Source organism: Semicossyphus pulcher, unplaced genomic scaffold, assembly GCF_022749685.1.
Source record: "Semicossyphus pulcher isolate SPU_LCO1_2020_fin unplaced genomic scaffold, fSemPul1.0.p SCAF_17, whole genome shotgun sequence".
Lineage (NCBI taxonomy): Eukaryota > Metazoa > Chordata > Actinopteri > Labriformes > Labridae > Semicossyphus > Semicossyphus pulcher.
The window spans coordinates 20,652,132-20,665,759 of NW_027211681.1; the positions used below are offsets into that span (position 1 = coordinate 20,652,132).

The window sequence follows — 13,628 nt, forward strand, 5'->3', positions numbered from 1 at the left end:
GACCTGAAAATGATGATGAGCAGCAGAGGATATGAAATGTTGATTAAATACGCGTCTGACACTCCAGAAAAACAGATGTAGCCGCCTTAATTTTTCACACATTATTATTTGCAAGCTGTTTGATCCAAATCCTGGAGATCCTGACTCGGATCCCTTAAGTCGAGGGGCTTGTTGATATTATATGAATGAAAGTTTAACTGGGTTAACAAGTGAAATTGACGTGACACGGCTTCATTGTTCCTTCAGAGATGACTCAGCAACACAGCTGGTTGTTTAACCCCGGGTTTCTACCAGTGCGTTCCACGTCTAGTGGCCTCCCACTGGGCCTGAGCTTTAAATGTCTTTTAAAGAAGTTGTGTAAACTCCAGACGCAGTGGGGCGGCTCAGCTGGAAACATAGATATAATTGTTGGAGAGGTCACCGGAGACTGTTGTGCAAAACATGAATGCACTACAGCAGGTCTGACATCAGTGCTCTTTACCCACACTGTGCATGAGTGATGATCAGCTATTGACCTTTTTAACTAACACTAGATGGAATCCTTGCTACCCCACTGATGTAGGGTCTTCCTGACAGGGGGCCCAGCCCTCGTCAAAATATACTTGCCACCAGGTATGACGACTTCTCTGGGGGAAACTCTGAATGCTGTCGAATCGTGATCATAGTGATATTAAGGCTTCTTCAGTTCTGACTGGTGGACAGAGCTAGAAATATAAGCCTCTGTAGGTCATTAGTATGCTAACAGATGTTGGGGAGTCATTACCCTTGGCTGTTGACCTGCTATCCCTGAGAGTCTATAGTACCCTCTGGTGTTAGTGGATCACATGACCCTGAGTGTGATTTCAGGCAGAGAATTCAAAACGGCATCGCATGTGGGTGATAGGTGGTGTCTTAGGCCACCACCTCTGTTAAGGGATGGTTCTTCCAGCTCAACATAAATGGCTTCCTTGACACCTCTTTCAAACCAGCGTTCTTTCACCAGCAAAAAGCGAAAGTCATGGCTAAATCTGAGAGGCTTTAGCAAATTGATTGAAGTCAAGCAAAGGCCACAAGAAAGAAGACATTCAATAAAACAATTGTTTCCCTTTGATGCTTGATCCCAGCGTTTCACCAGTCTGGAGCCTGATCCAAAAAGGGACCAGGTGTGCGACTCTGACGCATTAAAATCTAAAGGGGCGCAGTAAACTCACCATCTATGCGTCCCGGGGGAAGCACCTCATCTTTCCCGTACAGAACGAAACAATATGTAGCTCGTTTTATAAATCACAGTAACCAGCAGAAGAAAGCTGGCTGTCAGAGCACCGCTGTTTCAGCCCTCTAACCGCGCAGACTCGCTACATGCTCGTTTAGCCGCTACAGCAACAGCAACGAGCCCGTCACCACAGATCTCATTTCAACAATTAAGGAGACGAACTCAGTGTGGTTAATAAACTCACATTTCCACCGCTCATGCTGTGTTCACTCATGTCGATGATGTTTTACCGTCTGGGGGATGAGCTGTTGTTAAATAAACAAAACACACTCTGTGAGCGGGCTGGGGTGGCGGTCAACCGCCGAACCACAGGGGGGCTTCAGTGTTCCGACGCGGTTAAAAAAACTGTGACAGCCCGAGATGGAATCCTTGCTGCCCCATTGATGTGGGGTCTTACTGAGAGGCCTTGTCAAAACATACTTGCCACCAGGTATAACAACTTTTTTAGGGGAAACTGTGAATGCTGTTGAAGCATGATCACAGAGTTTTTTATACCCGCCTTAAGAGTCAAGTTTTATTATTGCCTTTAGTCCAGCAACATACAGGAAAAGTCTGAATTACTCTCAGCTGATATGTTTACCTCTCGCTTGGCATTTGTTACTTTAACCAATGAGAGAAAGTCATTGTTTGGCTATATCCAAGAGGCTTTAGCCAATTGATTGAAGTCAATCGATTCCCACAAGAGAGAAAGCATTCAATAAAACAGTTGCTTCCCTTTGATATTTGATCCCAGGAGTTCACTAGTCTGAAGCCTGATCCAAAATGGGACCAGCTATTGGAAATCAACCTTTGTTATCGTGACATTATTCTTTTGTTATTCAAACTAACACTGAGATAATTCAACATCAAATGAAACACTTCTTTCACCAGTGTTGCTCCAGATGTTGCTGCTATTAGTGGTGTTAAGAGAATTAGAGTGTTTAACTGCCTGTTTTAGAGACTTTTCATTAGATTAAAAGTTGTAGTTATGCTTGTTCCATTTTAATGAAAACATCCTGCAGTTAATAAATAACTTGCAGCCCTTATTCCGGCTACATCACAAGAAAAGTTTGTCACACTTTTGCCTCGTCCTTGTTCCTGCCTCGGTCACGGCCTTTATCGCTGTATCTCTTTATCTCTGTAGCCTCCTCTCCATATCGTTTCTCCTTGGAGGCCAGAGGATAGACTCTACTGTCTCAGTCCTTCAGCTGAAGTGTTCACTATGGTTAAATGAGAGGAGGAGGAGGAGAGGGAGGGAGGGAGCGCTCTGTCCCTTGTGGCTGTATAGACTTTTAATTAGATTCTCTTTACAGGGCTGTATCCTTTGGCATCCTTTGTCACACATGCACACACACTCACACACACACACACACAATGACATAAATATACGCACAGCACCTTGTTACTGCTGTCAGAGTGGAGGGCTCCCTTGGGCGTTTTTCAGGGATTCTAAGGGTATAGTTATGTTTCACTGATCAGTCTGCGGCCATAAATTTCTGCGTGCACATGTGTGTGTGTGTTTGTCTCTCTTTATATGTGTGTATATTCTACAATAAACATTTGTCGGGTAAATAGCCTTTGTTATGAAGCATCAAGTTTGATTGAGTTACCTGTCGTGGAGATGGGAGAGGAATAAAGGAAAGAGGAATGAAATAAAATGTGAGGATATAAAGAGAGCGTCAAAATGACGCAGGGAGAGAAAAGACAAATGAAAACAAACAAATCAAATGTGGAACCAACGTGTATTTCCTCTTGGTTTATTTTTTATGTGAAGCCTCTAAAACGAACCTCTAGCAGTCCTCTGGTTGCCTGGTTGGTGTTGGGAATGGAAAAGATAACATTACATGTGTCTGCACAGAGCAAATTGCACTGATTACACTGATTATCACAGATCATATGCTGACCAGCGAGATGACAACGCTTAGAGAAACAGTATTAGATATACTAACAGTTACACGTAATCCATAGTGCAGTGCACACTCTGAGCAGCAGACGGGGGGTGATGATGATGGAGATCGGCCATGGTTTGCTAGCAGGAAATTTAAGGGATAAAAGAATCCATTTGTGCAAATGACATTTAATGGACTTTATGAGTCGTTCACCAGGTTAACTGACGCAAAAAAAAACGTGAATGAACGAAGCGGCAACCTCCGGGGGTGAAAAATGAAGCCAATGCGGAAGTGCAAAAAAATGCTGATTCTCAAGTGAGCACTTTTTTCATTCAAAGTTTGGACAATTAATCCGTCGCTCTGTGGGATTTATGGAACTTTCTGGTCGTGCAGGAAGTAAGTGCTCCATCTCTCTCATCTGTGAGTTAAATGCTGGTATGATTGTATTGATATATTTTAGCACTAAGTAGCTGGTATACTGTGCTCGCCATAGCTGGCTTGTCAGCCTGTTCAGTGTTTATCAAACATTTATTTAATCGTCGGCCTGTAAACAGGAGTCAGAAGTTGTTTGCTTTTCCCCGGAGAGATTACAGCGGACCGTAGTGATGACAAGTTATTTCCCGTCACGTGTCGACTCGCCGCTATCTCACCGGGCGAGCGAGGGTGAGTCCGCCACTTGTTTAGTCTGAAAAATAAACACCTACAGCCGGTCACCACCACAAACAGAATCTACTCCTGGGAAAGTTAATCTAGCTCATTCACAAGCTAATGGATCAGCCACAGACAGACTGTTTAACTTTGATGACCTGGCATTTTTCAACCACTCTCATCCAAATGTGGTCACTTCAGGCTCCAGTAAACCAACATGGTTGGTTATTTCGGCTTCTTTTCCGCAGTCGAGAGACCAATTGGTGGCGTCACAGTGGCTACTTCCATTATTTTTACAGTCGATGGAATGAACTCATGAAGATTGTGTTTTTGTTGTCTCCCCTCTTTTCACTTTCCATTCCATTAAGCAGCCTGTACAGGATCTGAAGACAGGTGTTCACAGCTGTCTTCTGATCCTGTACAGGCAAATTTCAATTTTCAAAAACGTTGTTTTTCTTTTCAGAATTTCTTCAGTATAAATTAGATCCCATTTTTCCTCATCAGAGAGGAAGAGGCAGGAAGGATTGGTAGATGAAAAAAATAAGTGAGTCGCTAATGAAGTGGGTCATATGTGTCGACTGAGGATACCAACAACCTGTCAAAGTCAGGGCTGCTGCTGGAGGAAGCTCTTATATGTCTGTTACACACAGCCTCGCACGCCCACACAGAACCAAGCGCAGCCATTAACAGTTACCGTTGCGTTTGTAAGACCTGCTTGTCAAAGTCGTGCTGAGGCCTGTGAGAGTCGAGGAAAGTTGTGCACAGCCAGCTGCATGACCTGCCTACTTGACAGATCAATTATCTGCATGTCCCTGACCACTATCCTGTAAAGGTGGGCGAGAAGGCTGCAAATATAAAGCACTGACTGTCGTCCGTGGTCGAGCCGGAGCAGCCACAATTGATAGCAGCTCAACAGCTCGGTGAGAGGTCGCACGCTGTAATCACAGGAAGTACAGACCGCCTCTAAATACACACTCCTGGAGCTTTTTATCGCTGCAGGCGACTAACAGAAGGTGTTTTCAGTTAGTTATCGCTGCAGACTGAACAAGACAGACAGAAGTTTAATTTCGCTCATTTATAGAAGAATTTAATTAACAAGATGCTCTAATATCAAGCAAACACAGCAGATTAAGTCTACACAGACATCTGAGGGAAGGAAGGTTGGATTTAACGTGCAGGTCTGGTCAATTAGTTACAGTATACATTTAATGTGTGTGTGTGTGTGTAGTAAAGAGAAGAGAGTTTTAATGGCCTCAGGGTATTCCTTTTGGTGACAGGAGATGAGGATCCCAGGAACTCCAATTAATTAAGCTCCATGCACCTGCTATCATCTCTCCCTCTCTGCCTCTCTTAAGTACACTCACACTCACACACACACCTTTTCCAGCCTGTCAATCATAACAGCAGTCAGTCTCCCTGTTGCCCAGAAGAGTGTGTGCACGTCTGTGTGCTTTTTCTTCAGTTCACAGCGGTGGAGGTCTTTGTAGATTCCAACATCAGACCATTAGAGCAGCAAAGTATCCCCGAAGAGAGAACTCACTGTAGACGCTCACACACACACACACACACATATGAAAGCACACAGACATGCAAATGTACACATGCAGAACATACTAGAAACACTCAGCGTATCTGGACATCATCAAAGGCCTGCGCTGCACAGATGAAAGGAACGAGACAAAACAGTCTGAGAGCTCCACAACCATAGATGAAGAAGTATGATCCCACATGCATGGAGCTCATATATTTAACATCAGGAGAGAGGAGAGGAGGAGAGGAGGTGAGGGGAGAGGTCGTGCAGGGTAAACAGGAGAAAAGAACAGAAGGCGGCATAACAGAAGAGGAGAAGAAAGCGGGTAGGATGGATGTACACGGGTATAATTACTGCAGCACTTTAAACGCGATCCCAGCTTTGGGCTCAATAGTTGATCAGCCGCCTTTATCTTTCCTATAGAGAAGACTGTAATGTCACGCCTGTTAATGACTGCTGAGCTGCAAAAATAGCGGAGGATATTACAGCTTACATTGAAGCTTATCAAGTGCTTCCTTTTAGACAGAGTGCTCCAGCTGCTCAGCGATTTGCTTCACAACATAACTGATCAGTGCTGCGGAGGCCCAGGTGTGCTGACGTCAGGTCCCTAAACACAATATTTTTTGTTGCACTCTTGTTGCCTCATAAATGCTCAACAAACCGGTTTGTAACACGAGCTTTCTTATATACACTTGTAGCGCCAAGCTGAGATGGCCTTTGTGACATCATGCAGGTTATTTCTCAAGCTCCAGTCAGACATTTTACACCTCCTTTCACAGGCTGAGTAGCATCTCCCATGACTGCTGAAATGATCTTGATGAATATAATGTGCAAAGTTCCCTTTAAAACCCTCCTCATGCGGCGCCTCCATAATTACTGCACGGCGGAAATCAATGCAGACTCCCTGCAACAAAGTTACTTGAAACAAGTTCTCTTGAACGCGAGAAAGTTGGAAGAAGTTATTTGAAATTTTTCCGCAGCTCGCCTTTGAAGCCTCAGAGCTCCGCGCCGTAATGAATCGAGCTATAAATTTGATTCTGCAGAATAAAGAACAGAGAAAATCAGAAGGCAGTGGTGTATACAGTGAGGCATCTGAAAAGAGCACAAGTCTAGAGAATGGCAATCACAAAAGCAGAGCGGATGAGACACACTGACACAGAGAGAGAGAGAGAGCTGGAAGAAGAGCAGAGGGATGGTTCGGCTGCTGCATTCTAACATAACCTTATATCTTCTCATAACCTTAATCATAGTATGTGTGCGTTAGGGAGGGAGTGGGAGTCTGAGTTTGATTACCTCGGCTTGTTGATTGGAGGAGAGGCTGTCTGAGTTTGATTACGCCTCCTGTCGAAGACTCCCCTTGTGTCTGCCGTTTAGCATCACTCCCTTTCTCAGGTTTGCCCTCTTTTCTCCCCTCCGCCTCCTTCGAGCGGGGTGGCCTGTCGCCCGGCGGCCTTGGGGTGACAGAGTGGTCGATGTCAGGAGCTGGAGAATAGACTTATGTAGCATCTGACTCAGCTGACCTCAGGATAACCCACACACACACACACACACAGACACGTAGCTTTACATATACACATTGTATTGGTTAGGAAAGCTGAGGAAAAACAGAAGACATATCAGGAACACTGAAACTGTTTGTATAAGTGTGTGTGTGCTCGCTGATAACATGTGTGTTGTTGTTTTTATGCACGCCTCTGTGTCCCTGTGCCATTTGTTCTTTTTTCTAATCTTCCCTCCCCTCCAGATGTTTCCTTTCCACATCACTGACTCTTAAATGAGAGCCTGCCGTGGATTCTGCGCGTGTATGTGTGTGTGTCTAAACATCAGTATGTGTGTGTGTCTTTGCTCCAGGTCCCATCCCAGTTGTTCTGTGGCGCGTCTAATTGGAGGTATTTTAGTGTCCCTGGAGAGCGCGAGTGTGCCATTGTGTGTTTGTGGGGTGGAACCTGTGTGGTTTGTGTGTTTGCACACATTAATGCGTGATGCAGTCCCAGATCCATACACCTTCCAGCGCCCTGTTTAATACCTTGAATGTAGGATGGCAGTTAGTTGTTTCCAGCGCTGCAGCTCTCATCATGTGCTGTAGTGTCTTTGCATTTTGCTGCGTCATGCCTCTGTTGGCTTCAAGGAACCCCACAGAAACCTCTCTAACCATCATGGCAACATAACGATCTGTGCCACAGTCTGCCTCAGTGTGCTCTGCCTGGGTAGACAATCCGCTGCCTCTGGTGTGAGTCAGGGAATAAGTCTCAGGAGATTTTAGTCAAACCAGCGAGAGAAGAACACCGGCAGACATGTGGAATAATGATTCTCTCCCAGACTTTTTGTCTGGTGACCCCTTAAAAACAAAAACCACAGCCAAATTGGATGCTGTGTTCCACCCCCCTGATGAAAGCACAGGTGTACGCACTGAACAGTGACACTGAATCTTTTCTCTCCCACTCTGCCTCTCAAATGACTGCTCTTAATTAATTACCGGCAGAATGTGTGGCCGTGTTCAGAAGCAGCTGCCAATATTTCTCATTTAACAGCCAGATAAAAACGGCTCAAAGATTTCACAGTTACAATCAGATGCTGTGAAACTTTTCTCGTTTTAGCGAGCAGAGCCCGGCCCGCATGGGATCTCTTTTTCTGTGGGTGCTAAAGTATGACCGGCAACAGCAGCAGCATGGAGATTAGAATCGTACCTGTGAATGTGACTGGGAAGATGATGTTAAAAGTTGATATCGATTATACTAACGTCATTTACAAAGCGGTTCCATGTGTTTATGCTACAGGCAGAATAAATTAGATTACACTTGAATAAACACAAAAAGGAGAGAGCTAGGTACCACACATTACACGTGGGCCACTTGATGCACCTGTTGCTGGCTACTTCATGAGCAGTTGTTTGTGACAAACAACAAAAATAATCCCTCAGGTCCGATTCAGTGGCTGGTTCCGATGAGTTTTATTCACTGTGCAGTGGAGAGAGATGTTGTAGGAAACCTCTCTCTGGCTAGAGTCAGCACTAGTCAAGAATATATTTAGGTTAACAGGAAACAAAGGCTGAACAAATGGTTTAAGCTATTTCAGATAAAGCAACACAGAGCAATACACAACAGAGACAAAGTGGCATAACATGTCAGCTCTGGCTAAAAGCGGGCAGTCAAGACGCATCATCATGTTCTGCCTGCTCGTCAGCTCCCCTACGCCTCTCCCCTGCCCTTCAGTACAGATTGCTAATTTACAATAACCTCATTCTCTCATACATTTTGGTTAGAATACATTTGAATTATGTCATGAATGAACAAACATACATCATGAATGTCAGTGACTGTTTCATACACCTGTTTCTGCGCGTTTACAACTTCAGCACCTCGGACAACGCCTGAAAGCTCAGCGGCGCTGTCCTCAAGTTTTTTTGGCTGACTGCCAGGGTCAGCCCTCCACATGGGTCTGTATGTGACTGACTGAGTGACTGACTGACTGACTGACTGACTGAGTGATGGTACTTTCACAGCCGTAGAAAGAGAGAGTTGTGACATCGCAATGGCGGATCATTCATGGGGCATATTGGACCTCCAATGACGCGACTCTTTGTTCGGGGAGTAGGCGGGGCTTCTCCTCCGCTGCTCGGCCGCTGTCCTCACCTACATCCGCAGTGTAGGTGCAAATTTGGTTATTATTGTTAACGGAAATATACTAAAGATATGTGTCTATGGGTAACACACTGAACCCCAAATTGCTCCCGGTGGTATACTGATTGACAGTTGGGCACTTTACGTAGCAGCCTCTGCCATCAGTGTTTTAATGTGTGTGTGAATGGGTGAATGTGACGTGTAGTGTAAAAGCGTTTTGAGTGGTTGCAAGACTAGAAAAGCACTAAGCTATATAAATACAGTCCATTTGCCTTTTAACAGTAAGCTGAAAAACATTACTCATTATGAACAATACTCTTAGCGTCAGCTCTACACTCTTAAGTATATAAAGAGATTTCAGTGGAAGCGCTCTTATTTTGGTCCTGACATTTTTGCCTTCAGCCTCACACAGCCGCTCTCGCAGCAAACAATTTGATCAGATTCTTTTGAAAACAGACTTTAGAGACAAGAGAAAACACCACATGGGTTTCAGACGCTGCCGTGTGTTCAGGCTTACATGCCAAATAACTTCACAATTTTGGTGCACACCAGCTCTCATTTTGGGACCATCTGTGATTGCTCTTGAATATCACATGTTTAGTTTAGTGTTTTGGTTCTTTAATGAACTGAAACAGCAGAAGTTGCGCTGTTCCGTCAGTTGTAGCTGGACTAAAATGGATTAAAAGCTTAATATTCATCAGTCATTTTCCTCGTGGTGAGATCATTTAGTAGATCTTTTTAAAGTAGACCAAGTTTGTAGGCAACAAAAACATTTTAATGGAGAGAAAGATTGTAGTAGCCTGTAGTGAAGATGGAGCTTTAGGACTCCCATGCCTATAAATTGTGAATTAGTGTCTTAAAAATCACCTAATGGTTCACAAGCTGTGAGGAAACATGGTCCAGTCTGAAGAAGAGGTTGTGTAGGAGGCCTGAATCTGTCCACAAGCTATGTAGATAACCAACCTGAAGGTCACTTAACAGACTCCCTGATGCATTTAATCGAGCGTTAACCTTGAAGAATGAGTAAAACCACTATTTTGTAGTTTTGTAGTATTTTTACAAATGTTCTTCCCTGCAGCCTTGTGCTTACAAGAATTTGAAAGATCTAACCTTGTGATGACACATCAGGACTGCAATTAGCCTTTTTTTGTGCTGAAAGTCTCATTTGAAGTCCACAGATGTGGAACACACACACACACACACACACACACACACACACACACGCATACAAAAAGGCACTAATACTCAGCCGTTCTGATAAAGCAGCTTGGCTAATGAATCAGTGCTTTGATTAATTCCTGCTACCACTGGTTGTGTCTGGAGTGATTATATTTAATATTTCAGCTGCAAAGGGATCAGACTTCTCTCCGTTGATCCCAGTCTCCCCTCTCTGTCTGTTTCTTCCGTCTCTCTCTCTCTCTCTCTCTCTCAGTCCCTTCTCTCTCTCCCTCGCTCGGTGTAATGAGGCTCCTCTGTGCTTCTATAATTAAAACCCCAGTGTGCAGACAGAGAGATGGAGTGACAGGAGGATGGACAGGAAACTGACTCATGGACTGTGTCAGTATGACAAGCCAACTGTGTGTGTGCCTCTGTGTGCATGCTCTACTTGTTCCACCTAGTTATGGATGTAATTGCAAAGCGTGTTTTACAGCATGATGAAATGGATTAAGACGGATGCCCGTGCATTCCGCTTTGTCAGAGCATTTTTCAGACGTACGCCCACTCGAAACCGTCTTCAAATCCTCTTCCATTCATGAGTAAAGCAGTCAATGGACAAAAAGAAGGCAACAAAAGGGAAGCCAGTCAGAGAGGTGTCCTGTGGGAGAGAAGACAGGCGAGGAGTCACAGATGCTGGATGGAACAAATCTTCCAAAGAATCAATGAACAGGCAGAGGAGCTAAAGAGGCCGGGGCACAACGGCAAAATGAAGCTTTTAAAAGTTTTATTGTTCAACAGGTTTCTGCCAACATTTCTACAGCAAGGCACCACCTATACTCAGGGCACAGGAGTTTATGAATCATCGTCCAAAGTTGTCTTTCACACATTTTTGAGGATGTCTTCTTTTTAAGTAAAGATCAACTCTCAATTTTCCTCACTGACTGTCGGCCTTCCTCTGAGCGTCGAATTTTCACTTATTTTTGAAGTTGTATCCGTAGTCACAAGAGGAAACACAGAGAACCTCTCACTACCTCTGACGGTGAGAGTCAGCTCAGAGCACTGGAACCCAAGGGAATATGTAGCATTCGCACACCTGGTCTTAATCAGGGGAAATTAGACACACACACACACCTGACCCTACACTGAGCTAATTCCCTCACCAAACTCAATAGCTGTGTCCCAATCTAGGGGCTGCGGCCTTCGAAGGCTGTATTCGAAGGCCGATTGCATCACAGCAGAGCGTCGAAGGCGGTCCCAATTGGAAGGCTCCTTCAGATGCGTCTAGCAAGTGCGTCCTCCTTTTCCTGGGCCACGAAAGGATCCATCGATGCATCGATGGATCCTTCGCAGCCCAACGTATCCCGAGATTCATTGCGCGCCAATTCAAACGAGATGGTGGACTCTTAGGCGGCTGAGGAATACACTTTAAAATGTAAAAGTTTTTGGTTTCAACTCAATCGACTAGCTAGCGTTACACATGTTAAAAATAACGAAAGGGCCCTTGGAACAAATTATCTTTACAATAATAGGCTAAGTGAGCCGCTAGCTACCTGTTGCTAGGACGCATAGACGCGTTACTTGCTGACAAATGCTTCTATGGCTAAACAATGGTTTGCTAGGTAACAGCCCACATTTGATTTTGTGGTGTAGCTTATTGATGAATAAATGCTGGTACATTAGAAGTTGATTGGGCACATATATGTTTTTATTGAGGATGTAGTGGTGAGTCATTGTATGTTTTAAAAGGATCATGGCTGCAATCCAGTGTATGTGTGTGTGTATGTGTGTGTGTGTGTGTGTGTGTGTGTGTGTGCATCAGTGTGTCTTGCAGCAATAAGAGAATGAAGCAGATGGGATTATGTGGATGCAGAAATGCGTTGTCATTGTGTAGGATGTTGGCGTAAATGTAGTTGATGCACCATTGATGCTGACTAATGCACACATCTCCACATAAATACTTTGAAAGGATACAATCTCATCCGCCTAAGGGAGACGAAATGCACAACCACACATGAACACACACACACACACAGGATGCTGAATGAGGTGTCAAGTGCGCAAATAAGTAGCCTGGTGCTCGTGGTTTTAATGATCCTGTCATTCACACGGTTGTCCCTTATCGCCACCCGGCTACACGCCCTCCAACAAACGAGTGTGTGTGTGTGCGTCAGTCTGTGAGTGTGCATGAACGTTAATATTCAGAAAAGGAGCTTCACTCCAGCTGAGGCTTCACGTTGAACGCTTTCTACATGGCAACAGACGCTTTACAGTCTTCCCACTGTGATCGGTGGTGGAGCTTTATTTTGATAGTTATCACTGTTTGAAAATGCGGAGGCTCCACGACTCCAAACTGAGCAACCCGACGGGATACGCTTTTCATATGCCAGCTTGTATCAGCACATACTGGATATATTCAAGCTTTCCATAAACAGCTTTCACAGTATCCCGAATATAAATGAAATATTAGAGTGCATGTGAACACGCTGATTGTCTCTGCTTGTCCATGCTTCCTGCTGGCTGTAACAGGTTATTGGAGGAGCAGGCCAGTCAGCAGATGTTAATTTGAAGCAATGGGAGTGGAAGAGAGAGAGAGATTGAGAGAGGAGCTGGTGAATGATGGGTCGGGGGCGGCAGAGGAAAGATTGGATTTAAGGAACAGAAGAAAGATAAAGGATGAGTAAATAGAAGGAGAGATGATGAGGTGCTGAGGAAGGGGAAATATGTTCAATGACAGAGGGAAGAGGTGAAAAGAGAGGGGTGATTGTGTCATTGGTTCCTTGATATGTGCCTGCCATGTGTTTATAGGGTGATACGGATATAAATTTACTATCATGGTGTAAATTGAGAACCTGTTTAGTTTTGTTGGTAGCTGAGGAGGTGGAGCAGGTGCTCCGCTAATCAGGTCGTCTCCTCCCGTCCACATGACAAGCTTGTGATTGATAATAAACTCAACCAAGATGCATCAATTTACCGTTAATACCCAAACTCAGGTCTTTCACAAGCGTACATGTACTGTGAGACATTTTTAACTGGTTATATACGGACTAAATTTAAGACTGATTCCTCTATATGACCAAAAGGAAATCAGACCATCAGCTAGAAGATTGTCTGTTCCTATATGTAGTCATTTTTTATGCCTGTTATCGCTGCCACCAGGTCGAAGAGAGTACCAGCATGCACTCTGAGAGAGAGCATACGTTTCAATCTGCCCAGTGAGTAGTACGTTAGGCCTGGCCCCACACATGACAACAAATAATGAGAGATAAACAGTTATGTTCCTATAGTGTGTCGAGAGCACCAGTGGCCAAAGCAGCCCACCACTAAGTAACAGATTCCATTCACCGACAACCAGAGTCCGACTCTCAAAACTGGAAGTCTCGCAAAATCTCTCGCTTTCAAACGTGACTTTAGAGTAAACAAATATGGCGAATTGGTGATGATAGTTTTTGGACTACTTTTGACTGAAATTCACTAGTAATAAAAAACTATGGTTGAAGTAATGAAGACGGCATGCACACGGGCTTCCTCCTTCAGTCAGCTTGCTTCCCAAT

At 44.4% G+C, this 13,628-nt stretch overlaps 1 protein-coding gene across 1 annotated transcript in view; it reads left to right on the forward strand.

Moving 5' to 3' along the window:
- LOC138594264 (protein sidekick-1-like) overlaps positions 1–13,628 on the forward strand; it is a 252,273-nt gene that overhangs the window by 120,073 nt on the left and 118,572 nt on the right. The window lies entirely within an intron of this gene.